The sequence below is a fragment of the Microcaecilia unicolor genome, chromosome 6 (assembly GCF_901765095.1).
Source record: "Microcaecilia unicolor chromosome 6, aMicUni1.1, whole genome shotgun sequence".
Classification (NCBI taxonomy): Eukaryota; Metazoa; Chordata; class Amphibia; order Gymnophiona; family Siphonopidae; genus Microcaecilia; species Microcaecilia unicolor.
In genome coordinates this window covers 162,389,163-162,403,249 of record NC_044036.1, presented here as the reverse complement: position 1 = coordinate 162,403,249, position 14,087 = coordinate 162,389,163, and the positions used below count along the sequence as shown (strand labels likewise).

Below are 14,087 nucleotides of genomic sequence, written 5' to 3'. Positions count from 1 at the left end.
TATTACTATACAAAAACTGCCTTTAAATCTCATTATAAAAAGGTTTTTTTTTTTGCAAACTGCAAATAAAGTTGCAAAAAGAAAAAAAAAAGATTAAAAAAACCCCACCCACACACACAATGGATCTAAAGCTGAGACCCAACAGACACTTATTGTAAGACTTTAACAAAAATGAAAATCTACCTCTTTAGTAATATACTTTAACACCACTTCTGCAACAGTAGTCTTCCTCATGTTGGAGGTTATTTAGTAATGGTTAACATGGCCCATAGGAACAAAATGGGCCATGCAACAGACAGCACAGTCAGCAAATGAAACACATACTAGAGTGGAGGAGTAGCCTAGTGGTTGGTGCAGTAAAAGGGTCCCTTAATTCTACAATTAGGTGCTAATTGGCTTTTAAGTACCAATAATGGCCCATAATTGGCATTAATTTCCAGTTATACATGTAAAGACACCTAGGCACAATTCTATAAATAGATCCTAAATGCTATTATAGCATGCAACTAGAAAGGGACTGTGCACATGAGCAGGTAAGGGGTGTGTCTTGCAGTTGGGCATGTAAGTTACAGAATAGTGTCACACATAGCTGCTAAAATTTACTAGTGAAGCAGCCATGGGCATAATCATATATAAGAAATCATATGAAGGGTTAATTCTGTTAAAAGCTTGAAGTTAGAATTCTAACTTTTTACTTTGCAACTAAAGTGAAGGTATGCCAGATGGTTCATATTATTTCAATGTCTAGCTTGGCCGAGCTAAGGTTAGGAAAGGTCAGTGAGAAATGAAACTCTGTCCCTTGTGAATTGCCAATGCTAGCTGGCACAGCTGTAAACTATTATGAATGAATAAAGGAATGAGCCAGACATATGATTAATTGTAGTTTAAAATGCTTAGATAGAAAATACTATTTAGAGAGAGAGAGGCAATAGATTAGTATTTACAAGTTTTTGATATTTAGAATATGTCTTATAAGAAATACTGATTCTGTGTAAATTAATAAGGTTTGTGTCTGTGTAGAATATCTGTTAAATTCTGTATTACTCTTTGTCTGCTGTTTAAGAGGTCAAGCAAGGACTGCATTGAGGAGATCAACATGTGGTTTGACTTAGCCATAGTTCTGGCTGGTTCAATGTATAAGCTGATAGGTGAAGAGGTCAGAACTAGTCAGCTCTCTTCTCCTTGATTAATTATAGCTAAGTGTAGGACTGGCCTCCTGGAAGTAATAACCTGATATGTATGCTATTAAGTAAGATTGGCTTTTGACCCCTTTAATGAATGCCAGAGTTTAGTTAGCAGTTAGTACTAGGAATATGAGAAATCAATCATAATAACATGTAAGAGACTGGAGACCAAATGTCTGGCTTAAGGGGCCCCAGGTCAGAGGTCAGTTTAGGATGTCTGGAACCTATGTAACTGATATTTCAAAAGTAATGATTGGTTGAGGCAAGGTAGCCAATCAATTTCTTAACCAATTGGGAGTAAAGGGGGCTAGGCTAGGAGGAGGGCTTAGGACCCTATTTAAGTAGGAGCAGAAGCAGTTTACGTCAGAAGGAGCTCAGAAGAAAGAGAAGGACAGAAGGAACAGACAGAAGAAGGAGAAGACAGCATAAGAAGAGAAGCAGCTGAGACAAAGACACAGAGAGCTGAGAGAAAGACACAAAGAGAAGAAGAGACTTAATGCTGATGTCTTGCTTTGTTTGCTGGCAAATAAAGAAGATTTTTCTCTCATACTGGTGTGTGCTGTCTGACTCCTGAAGCATCACAAATTCATGCCTCCATTCCTGCAACAATTCTTGGTGGCAGCGGTGGGATGCATCCTGCATTAATCCCAGCACCCAACTGACTGGAGAACATTCGCCGGGTATGAATTCTGTATTCTGTATTGTAATTCTAGCTAGAAAATTGTAAATCAGCCCCTCAAACAAATTGAGGAAGGAGAGCCTGATCAACTCTCAGCGAAGGCCCTAGTACCTTCTAATCTAGAGGAGATTAGAAGCGAAAACGCTTGAGCTTATCTGTATCTGAGAAATCTGAAATTGTTGGGTGGGATTTTCTGTACTGAATGAATGTGTGATGCCTGAATGTTAATGAGTGCGGACTTCTTATAGCTGCATTTCCAATTAACGCGAGTTCAATTGGTCAGCAACGGAAGGAAGCGATTGTTGTCTGTCTACCTAGTGTCTCGAGAGTGCAGACCCCTTACTGCATTCTCAAAAATTCCCCCCCTCTTTGTGTGTTGTAACTGTAAGCATTATGGGTGGGACATCATCTAGACAAATTGATACCCCCCTAGATTGTATGCTTAAGAACTTTAGAAAAGGATTTTTAATTAATGACTATGGACAGACTTTAAGCTCAAGTACTCTAAGAACCTTGTGTGAAGTTGAGTGGCCATCTATGGGAGTGGGGTGGCCCCCTAGTGGCAGCTTAGATATTGAAGTAATCCGGAAGGTCTACAGCATAGTTGTAGGAGAACCAGAATATTCTGAACAACTCCCTTATATAGATTCCTGGGACAGCCTTGTGACTGACCCTCCCTCGTGGTTGAAAACTTATATGGGATCCCCAGTAAAATTCATGTTAGGCCGTGTTCAAAGAAAGATTAGAAAATCTAAACTAGAAGAGGGAAAGAGCCCTAGGAAGCTTACCACCCAATCAGTGGCTTCCGCCCCTACCCTGTCCGAGAAACCCATACTCTCTGATGACCCCTCAGACCTTGAGCCACCACCTTATGGCCCATTGTTGGGGTTCCGTGCTACCCCCAGAGATCCACGCCGTCCAGCCCAAGCTTCTCCAGTACAGGCTTCTCCGGATAGTTCCTCTTCTGTGCGAACCCCACCACATCCTAGGTTGGACTTTTCACCTGGCCTCTACCCTTCTGTGCCAAATCCTCTCCTGTTAACCTCTGAAGACCCGTTTTGGGTTCCACTCCCTGACTCCTCAACTCCTGACAGCCCAGCCTCTCCCTCTAATACCCCTACCCACTCATCAGGGGCCCGGCATCCCTTTCAATGGACTGACTCACCTGTGACCACCTCTCAGTCTATGAGTACCCCTCCCCATCCCTCAGGGGTTCAACATACCTCCACTGAATGGGTTAGACCTGCTGCAATCACCTTTGAGCATGATAGGAGGGTAGCTCCTAGCTCTACCTCAGGTTCCATTCCCACCTCCTCGAGAGTTCTGCCACTTCGTCAGGTAACTACCACTCGACCGGATCCTAATAATCAGGGTCAGGTTATACAGGCACAGGCCTATCAGTATGTACCCTTCACAACCACCGATCTCCTGAATTGGAAGACGCATTACCCCTCTTATACTGAAAAGCCTCAGGCAGTGGTGGACCTAGTGGCTAGCATTATGGCCACCCATAACCCAACCTGGACTGATTGTCAACAACTTCTCCTGACCCTCTTCACAACTGAGGAGAGGCGGAAGATTTTGCAAAATGCTGAGGCCATCACGCGAGCACGTGCTCCCGAGAGGACACCGGACCTAGAGGGGTGGGTTAGAGCTCGGTTTCCTCGCGCAGCTCCAGATTGGGATCCAAATGATGGGCAGCACTATGAACTGTTGTCTGGCTATTGCCGGGACTTGCTGGAAGGTATGAGGAAAGGCATAAAGAGGCCCATTAATCTGGCAAAGGTCTCTGAAATTCTCCAAGGGGCAACTGAATCCCCTGGGGCCTTTCTAGAGCGACTAATTGAAGCCTACAGAACATACACCCCATTTGACCCTGAAGCCCAAGAAAACCAGAGAATGGTGAATAGCGCATTGGTGGCCCAGAGTATGCCAGATATCCGGAAGAAGTTGCAGCGTCAGGAGGGATTCGCAGGGATGAATACCACCCAGCTAATTGAGATCGCAACCAAGGTTTTCATTAATAGAGATCAGGAGGTGCGCCGAGAGGCTGACCGGAAGATGCAGAAGAAGGCCGACCTTTTAGCGGCAGCCATTACTAATTCCACCCTTAACCGAGGTCGACCTCTAGCTAATGGGAAGCCAAAGTGGGACCCCGGACCACCAGTCAGGCCCCGAGATTCCTTCAATCAATCCCGGCCAAGGGGGGAGAATCCCAGACCAAGATTGGAGAGGGACCAGTGTGCCTATTGTAAGGAAAGAGGGCACTGGAAAGATGAATGCCCCCAGAGGCGCCAGGGACTGAGAAGGGGACCAGGAGATCGAGGAAGCCGAGGCCGAGTTCGAGAGGGAAGATATGAGCCTCCTGAATCTGACATCATCGGGATAGCCGAGATGGCAGAATGGGACGAATAGGACAGACCGGGTTCCTACAAACTGGGCTCCCAGGAACCTATGGTCAAGCTAACTATAGGGAGCCGCTCAATTCCATTCATGATTGATACAGGAGCTGAACATTCTGTTGTGACGAAGCGATTAGCGCCTGTGTCTGGAAAAACTGTCCGAGTGGTGGGAGCCACGGGGGTGCAGAACCGGAGGCCTTTCCTGACAACCCGTAGATGCCAATTAGGCTCACACATAGTCACTCATGAATTCCTGTATATGCCAGACTGTCCAATCCCTTTGTTAGGTCGAGACCTGCTGTCCAAGCTTAGGGCCCAAATTTCTTTTGACTCTGATGGCCAGACTTCAGTCTCCTTTCGGCCCCCGATATCCAGCCCTAAGGGTATATTGAGTTTCTGCTGCCCTCTTGAAGAAGAATGGCGGCTGCATCAGTCACATAGCCAAGTTGACCTACCCCTGGCAGACAGCTTTCAGGTCAGTGGGGTATGGGCAGAAGATAATCCCCCAGGGTTGGCCCGAAATATTCCTCCTGTACATGTAGATTTACTTCCAAGTGCCCGGCCAATCCATCTTCGCCAATACCCAATTCCCAGAAAGGCTCTGGAAGGGATCCAAGCACATTTGAATCGTCTGTTATCCTATGGAATTATTCGTCCTTGCCAGTCTCCATGGAATACGCCACTATTGCCAGTTCAGAAGCCAGGGACTGAGGACTACCGGCCAGTCCAAGACTTACGAGTGGTTAACAAATCCACTATTTCATTACACCCTGTAGTGCCTAATCCATATGTCCTGTTAGGATTGATACCTTCTGGAGCTACCCATTTCACAACACTAGACCTAAAAGATGCCTTCTTTTGTATTCGGGTGGCCCCAGCCAGTCAATTGCTTTTTGCCTTTCAATGGGAAAACCCAGTAACAGGAAGGAAGCTTCAGTATACATGGACCCGCCTGCCACAGGGGTTCAAGAATTCCCCCACCATTTTTGGGACAGCCCTAGGGCAAGACCTTAAGACTTTTAAATCTGAGCCTTCCAGGCGAGTTTTACTCCAGTATGTAGATGACCTCCTGATTGCAGCAGTGACTCAGGAAGAGTGTTTTGAGGCTACTAGAGAATTGCTGGAGCTACTCTTGGATGCAGGCTATAAGGTCTCACGCTCAAAGGCCCAACTTTGTCAGTCAGAAGTGAAGTATCTGGGCTTTTGTATTTCCCAGGGAAGTCGGAGACTGGATGCTAGTAGGAAGCAAGCAGTTGCTGCAATTCCCCAACCCAAGTCCAGAAGAGAAGTTAGGGAATTCCTGGGAGCAGCTGGATTCTGCAGAATTTGGATTCCAAATTTTGCATTGATGGCGAAACCCCTTTACCAAGCCACAAAGGGGGGTGAAAAGGAACCATTTGAATGGGGACCTACTGCTCAACAATCCTTCATTGCCATAAAGAAAGCCCTACTCCAAGCCCCTGCGTTAGGCCTTCCTGATGTGGAGAAACCTTTCTCACTGTATGTCCACGAGCGACAGGGGGTTGCTCTGGGTGTGCTGACCCAGATGATGGGATCCTGGCAGAGGCCTGTTGCATACCTGTCTAAACAGCTGGATGGAGTGGCTAAAGGATGGCCAGCCTGCATGAGGGCCATTGCAGCAACAGCCTTACTGGTCCAGGAAGCTGATAAGTTGACCTTGGGGCAAGAACTGGTTGTTAAAGTCCCCCATGCAGTTCTCACCCTCATGGAGTATAAGGGCAATCACTGGTTTACAAATAACCGTATGGTTAAGTACCAAGCCAGCTTGTGTGAGAATCCACGGATACACCTGGAAACAGTGGCTACATTCAATCCTGCTACTCTTTTGCCAGCATCTGAGGGACCACCGGATCATGACTGTATCCAAACCATGGATGAAGTGTACTCCAGTCGACCAGATCTTAAAGATGTTCCGTGGAGGGACCCAGATGTAATTTATTTCACAGATGGAAGCAGTTATGTGGAGAACTCTAAGCGATTGGCAGGCTATGCTGTGGTGACAGAGGACAAGGTGATAGAAGCGAGAGCCCTGCCCCAAGGAACTTCAGCCCAGAAAGCAGAACTTGTGGCCCTCATACGAGCTCTGGAGTTAGCAGCAGGACTGGTAACCAACATTTATACTGATTCTAAGTATGCCTTCACAACCCTACATGCTCATGGAGCTTTGTATAAGGAAAAGGGACTCATAAATGCTGCAGGCCAACCTGTTAAGTATGGACCTGAAATACTTCAGCTGCTAGAGGCTGTGTGGGCCCCTAAGAAGGTAGCTGTTATTCACTGCAGGGGACACCAAAGAATAGATACTCCAGTGGCCCGAGGGAACCGCCATGCTGATCGGGTGGCCAAGGAAGCTGCTCGAGGACCCCCAGCAAGTACTGTGACCCCCCTGTTCCAAATCCGACTGCAAGAATGGACACCTATATATACCCAAGTGGAAGAGAAATGGGCTCAAGAAGAAGGTGCAGTAAGGAGACCTGATGGCTGGTTACATCTCCCTGATACCAGAGTTCTGGTGCCACGCCACCTAGCTTGGCCTGTAGTGTCTCAAGCTCATGACCTATCACACTTAGGGAAAACAGCACTAGCCCGCCTACTCAATCGAGTAGTGGTGCTGGAAGGATTGGATAGTCTGGTTGCCACTGCCTCTGCCCGATGTACTCTCTGTGCCCAGAATAATGCTCGTCAGGGACCCCGTATTCCACCAGGAGTTCAGTCTAGAGGACTAACACCCTTTGAGTCCCTAGTTATAGACTTCACAGAAATGCCCAGGAGTGGTAGGCTCCGATACCTCTTAGTTATGGGTTGTACCTTTTCTGGGTGGGTGGAAGCATATCCTACAGTCACTGAGAAAGCCACAGAAGTAGCTCGAGCCCTCCTTAGGGATGTCATCCCCAGGTATGGACTGCCCCTTGCCATAGGTTCAGATAATGGTCCCGCCTTTGTTGAAGCTACACTTCAGGCCCTGTCCCGCGCATTGCGCATTACCTGGAAATTGCATTGTGCCTATCGTCCCCAGAGTTCAGGGCAGGTTGAGCGGGCAAACAGAACCTTGAAAAATAGCCTAGCAAAGATTTGTCAGGAAACCCAATTGAAATGGCCACAGGCATTGCCACTAGCCCTCTTTCGCCTCCGATGCACCCCAACTAAAGGAACAGCCCTCTCTCCCTTTGAAATTGTGTATGGGAAGCCCCCAGCCATTTTACAGGGAATTAAGGGAGACATAGGGATTTTAGGGTCTGCCCAGGTGCAGGAGCAGGTAGCCCTCCTGGGTAAGATAATTTCTGAGCTTCAGTCTTATGTGAGAGAAATAAACCCTGTCCCCTTCCAGGCTCAGGTACATTCCTTCCTGCCAGGGGATAGAGTTTGGGTGAAAGACTGGAAGCTCCAGCCTTTGGGGCCCCGATGGAAAGGACCTTTTACTGTTTTGCTTTCTACCCCTGCAGCTGTGAAGGTCGCAGGGATAACTCCATGGGTCCATTGGTCTCGAATTAAGTCTGCTGACCAGACTGAGCCCAGCACGGATCAGACGGAGCCTAGACAGTGGAGAGCAGAAAGTGATCCAGCGGAGCCATTGAAGTTGCGCCTGACCCGAACCAAAGAATCTACTAGCTGAAAAGAAGGGTCAACTGCATACTGCAGGAGCGGCTGAACTTCGGCTTCACACTGAGACTCTTTCTTGCCCTGATTCTGGCTTTCTTGGAATTTGAGAGCTTGATCCTTATCAGTTGAGGGTCTATCCCAACTGGTATAAGAACTCAAAGACTGAGAACACTATATGAGAGTAATCTGTGATTAGCACAGACTGTTGAAATATTATTGCTTAATTAGTTTGCTGTATTTGTTTTAGATTAGGAAGAAAGAAAATGTTAGTAGTTTGGATGCTTTTGTTGTTTTCTACTCCTTGCCTCCTTGTTCCTAATACCCCAACTCGCTCCAACCTTTGGTTACACTCTGTCCAGGAACTAATTAGCCAGGCAAAGATTACTTCCCCTTGTATTGTGTGTTCCCGATTTTCTCCTTATACCACAGATGTCCCAGCTGTACCTGTCCCTGTGCAACTCCCAGCTCTTATACCTCCCTATTTTTCGAGTTCAGGCCCTTGGAGCCAGGATTATACTTGGTGGTCCTTTTATAATGCTACTTCCCCCTCTGAATCTTCTCTAAGGCCAGTTTTTACGTCTCCCTATCCAGCCTCTGGAGTGTTTTGTTTAACAAGAAGCATCTCAACTGTTCTTCCCATTCCCTGTAACTATACTAATGTTCTCCCAGAAAAAGGAGAATCTGTGTGGGTAGTTTCTCCAGGTACTCCTATGTGCCCTGCTACCATACCTGTAGATTATGACCCAGGTGATTATCTGGCTCCTAAGCGTACCACTGAGAAGACTATAGTGTCCAAGCTTATTTTCTACTTTCATAAGTCCCCGGGGTATGAAGAGTTACTAACAAATGAGCAGCCTGTCACAATTGGGGATTGGCGCCTATGGTGTGCAAAGTCTCCATTTCGTCTTCGTTCCCCCTGGGATAGGGGCTCGCATTATGGGCACCCTAAGTACCCTGTCCAGCCTGAGCCAACATTTATTGGGAACTTTCCTCACCCTCTTCTTGGTCATTACTGGCTCTGTGATAATGTCCTCCACATGATTCTTCCCCCTACATATGATTTTTGTGTATTGGTAACCTTGAATTATTTTCCTAAAGTTATTCCTCTTAAGCCACTATCCCCGCACCGCTCTAAGCGAGAGGCTTTGTCCTTACCCTCCTCCGTTGCCACAGAGGATGAGGCGATTGAATTAGCCCTCCAGTATATCAATTCTACTTATCCTCTGACTAAAAAGAGACTTGTAGCCCTTTCTGCCACGGCCTGGATTCCAATTGGAGGCCCGGTAGCGGGTATTACTGAACTAGGTATGGCTACCCGGAGACTTCAATCCCTACTCCATGTTTTAGTTCATGAGCTGAACGTGGTAGTCAATGCATTGCAGGATCAAATTAATGAATTAAGTATAGTTTCTCGGTATAATCGTATGGGCCTTGACTATCTCTTTGCAGCTCAGGGTGGCCTCTGCACAGTGTTAAATTCTTCAGAGTGCTGTACTATTGTCATAAATAGGACGCATGTAGTTAGGCATGCCATGGATAAAGTCCTACAGTTGGCTAGCCTTAATGTGGAGGATTACCGAGGAGGATTAGACCTTACCTCCTGGTGGTGGTCATTGACCTCCTGGATACGTCCTTTGTTCATTTCCCTAATAGTCTTAGTTTTAGCAGGGTTTTTGTTTTGTTTCCTGGCCTCATGTGCTTCGGCAGTATGCCGTCGAACCTTAACAAGTAGGGTAATGGTGATTCACAAGTCTATTCCCAGTTAGGATCACTATAATCTCCAGAGTTTGAGTAGTGAGACTTATCTCTGCATAAGCTGATTTTAGTCTCAAAGGGGGGAATGAAGCAGCCATGGGCATAATCATATATAAGAAATCATATGAAGGGTTAATTCTGTTAAAAGCTTGAAGTTAGAATTCTAACTTTTTACTTTGCAACTAAAGTGAAGGTATGCCAGATGGTTCATATTATTTCAATGTCTAGCTTGGCCGAGCTAAGGTTAGGAAAGGTCAGTGAGAAATGAAACTCTGTCCCTTGTGAATTGCCAATGCTAGCTGGCACAGCTGTAAACTATTATGAATGAATAAAGGAATGAGCCAGACATATGATTAATTGTAGTTTAAAATGCTTAGATAGAAAATACTATTTAGAGAGAGAGAGAGGCAATAGATTAGTATTTACAAGTTTTTGATATTTAGAATATGTCTTATAAGAAATACTGATTCTGTGTAAATTAATAAGGTTTGTGTCTGTGTAGAATATCTGTTAAATTCTGTATTACTCTTTGTCTGCTGTTTAAGAGGTCAAGCAAGGACTGCATTGAGGAGATCAACATGTGGTTTGACTTAGCCATAGTTCTGGCTGGTTCAATGTATAAGCTGATAGGTGAAGAGGTCAGAACTAGTCAGCTCTCTTCTCCTTGATTAATTATAGCTAAGTGTAGGACTGGCCTCCTGGAAGTAATAACCTGATATGTATGCTATTAAGTAAGATTGGCTTTTGACCCCTTTAATGAATGCCAGAGTTTAGTTAGCAGTTAGTACTAGGAATATGAGAAATCAATCATAATAACATGTAAGAGACTGGAGACCAAATGTCTGGCTTAAGGGGCCCCAGGTCAGAGGTCAGTTTAGGATGTCTGGAACCTATGTAACTGATATTTCAAAAGTAATGATTGGTTGAGGCAAGGTAGCCAATCAATTTCTTAACCAATTGGGAGTAAAGGGGGCTAGGCTAGGAGGAGGGCTTAGGACCCTATTTAAGTAGGAGCAGAAGCAGTTTACGTCAGAAGGAGCTCAGAAGAAAGAGAAGGACAGAAGGAACAGACAGAAGAAGGAGAAGACAGCATAAGAAGAGAAGCAGCTGAGACAAAGACACAGAGAGCTGAGAGAAAGACACAAAGAGAAGAAGAGACTTAATGCTGATGTCTTGCTTTGTTTGCTGGCAAATAAAGAAGATTTTTCTCTCATACTGGTGTGTGCTGTCTGACTCCTGAAGCATCACAAATTCATGCCTCCATTCCTGCAACACTAGCACATATTTACACCAGTTGAGTTGAAATTTTAAATGCTTGCGCCTTAAGTTAGGTGCATGAATGCTGACACGCTAGAATTCTCTAACAGTAATTAGGCGCATAAGTGTTGTTACAGAATTGGTACTTAGTGCCCAAATGTTTTGGTGCCTAACTTTTGGTGCCCTTTTCAGAATTGACCCCCACAGTGTGTATTCTGAGTGAGATGCTTGTTTTGAAGAGTTATTTTTATTCTATAAAGGCAACATAAGTGCTTATGTGGTTTAATAAAATACCCACCCAGAACTATTCCTAATAGAGCACCAATCTACACCTGGTCCAAAGGTATAACCGTGTGCACCTACTCACATATTTTATAAAATAGATGTGTATATCGCAACTCCAACCCTGCTCCACCCAACCACTACCCCCAGGAACACCTACCCAGGGCACATGTACATGCCATCTTATCGGCACACTACTTGTACACATTTATGGCAGCACAACTGGTTTTACATTCAGAAAAAGCTTTATAAAATTACTCTGCCCCCCCTCAAATTAGAACCACATTTCCAAGTGCAATTCTTTTCAACCTGGAAATCAATTGGTAGCTGTTCAGCAGGCAGATGATCAATAGCCCCACGCTGTTCCAAACAGCGCTCTAAAATAGCGCTGGAACAGTGCAGGGCACTATTAGACCTATGATCAGAGATAATGCATGCAAATTTAAGCAGCGCAATTATCTCTGATCATGGGGTAGAAGTGCGGGAGAATTGTGCCTGAGCATGCGCTCAGCACAATCCTCCCGCACTTGTTTGACAGGTCTGGGCTGGAGACTAATGAAAAGAGAAGGCTGCCCATCTTTAAATCAGCAGATGGACATCCTCAACTGCCCTGTTGCAGGGACGGCCAAATTTCAAGGGGGTGTCGGAGGTATAGCGACTGGGCAGTTGAGGACGTCCAAAATTTGGACGGTTCTGTGACGAGGCAGTTGAGGACTTCCAAATTTTGGACAGTTCTGTGATGGGGCTCGGAGCTGGCGTAGGGTTTGTCGTGGCCAGCGACCCAATCTTTGGCATGCTGGTCACTGATCATTGGGGATGAATGCGTTAAGCACTGATTAGCATGCATTTGCATGCTACTTGTGCTAAGAGCCCTGTTTAGCATGCATGTGCATGCTACTTCCGCTAAGAGCCCTCGAGCGCGTTGTTTCACGTGCTCGAGTGCTCTGATCACGGGGAGGTAGCAAACGCCGGCGCTAGTATGGCACTAACAGCCTCTAGCGCCAGTGTTTGCTTTTGATCATCTGCCTGCAGGTGAGCTGTTGTGGGGAGGAAGAGAGGTGTTGCAATCTAATCTGCAATTTGACCTGGGCTATCTGGAGCTCACAATGCATCTTACAATTTTGCTGGGGAAAGGGAATATCAGTGTGCACCTGGCTGTTTGCTCCTGATCCCACGACAACAGAGACCACCCAAACCACTGGAGCTAGATAATAGGGCCTTTTATCACAAAAGAGCGTTTTACCTACCACATGGGTTTTAGAAGTGTGTGCACGAATCGATGAGAAAATTCTCTGCATGTAGTCAGAGCTAGGGATTATATACTAATCTCTGGTTACTGCTACCTGCAGTGGGTTTTTATTAGTATTCCTTTTTAACTCGGGCCAATACAATACAAAAAGACTTTATCTTGTGCATTCAAAGGTCAGAACAGAGGCTACTCAAAGTAAAATAAGTAATTACAGTGTGACATGGTGCTTCTAATGAACAGCCTGGTTTGATACAGAATTCTGTCTGATTTGGCATGAAAATGTTCACAGTGACTCAGACCATTAAATTTCTTTAAAATGATATTCATTAGGAAAACCAAGAACTGATGAACATGATTTGCAGCTATTGTCTGGGTCTTGCTGAATCCAAATAAGTGGAACCGATGTTTTAGCCATTGTGCTATGGCTTTCTTCAGGGTATGCTGCGAGGTCTGCAGCTTGTCTTTATATAGTGGGTTCTCAAACCTGACTGGTTGGGGTTTGAGGTGGGTAGTTTCTTCAGAAAGGCAGGAGATTTCCTGCCAAAATCTCCTATCTTCATAAGGAAACCACCCATCTCTCAAACCCAGAGACAGGTTTGGGAGCCCACTATATGACAAGATGCAGACTTCACAGCATACCCTAAAGAATGGCTGAAATGTGGGTTCCACTTACTCAAGGCATGGCAAGACCCAGACAACCACAACAATCATGACATCGGCCACAGAAGCCTAAGAGAACTGATGAGCTTGATGGCAAAAGTTCAGGAACTAAAGTTCAGCAGCTCTAATTATGCTGTGAAAGACTAATGACCAGGCCAGCATTTCGATATGGGCAACACTATACTATGATAAGCACTGGAGTAATGCTGCTGCCACGTCTCCATCTGGACCTGCCACATGCCCTCCAGCAAGCCCAGTTTCTGTGACAGCCCTGTGGCAGCAACTTGGAAAAAAACTGTGAGGGCCTACCTGCCCTTATACACTGACAGGTCCCTGACTCTCACCTAGGTTTTCCATGATAACAGGAAACTGCTGGTCCTATAGGGCCTTAGGCTGACCCCCCCCCCCCCCCCCCACACGTGCAGGTTGCTACAACAGAACTGCTGGAGAAAGGTTGATTTGGTGGGGGGAGGAGGAGGTGAGGAGGTGTGCCCTCTGTTGCCTGTGGGCACTTTTAATTTTACTCTGGCCCTGCTAATTTTTTTTAAATTTTATTTTAGTTACGTTTGTACCCTGCGCTTTCCCACTTATGGCAGGCTCAATGCGGCTTACATATTATATACAGGTACTTATTTGTACCTGGGGCAATGGAGGGTTAAGTGACTTGCCCAGAGCCACAAGGAGCTGTGCCTGAAGTGGGAATCAAACTCAGTTCCTCAGTTCCCCATGACCAGAGTCCACCACCCATGACATTTTATATTTTCACAAAGCTATGATTATACAGCAGTGATAATTTTCTAACAAGGTACCAGATCAGCAGCAGAGGGGGTTTCACCTTCCTCTCCAGCTACAATGGACCTTGCAGGAAAAATTATCTTTGCCGTAAAATATTTTCATTGTTTCCCAAAGAACCTATGATTTCTGCTTATAGGAAACCAATTAGGAACTTTTCGAAACCACACAACTCCAGCATTGGGCAGTGGCATAAACAGAACTAG

At 45.7% G+C, this 14,087-nt stretch overlaps 1 protein-coding gene across 1 annotated transcript in view; it reads right to left on the bottom strand.

The window, feature by feature from the left end:
* The window catches only part of FGD3 (FYVE, RhoGEF and PH domain containing 3), a 279,110-nt gene that overhangs the window by 103,194 nt on the left and 161,829 nt on the right, over positions 1-14,087 (bottom strand). The window lies entirely within an intron of this gene.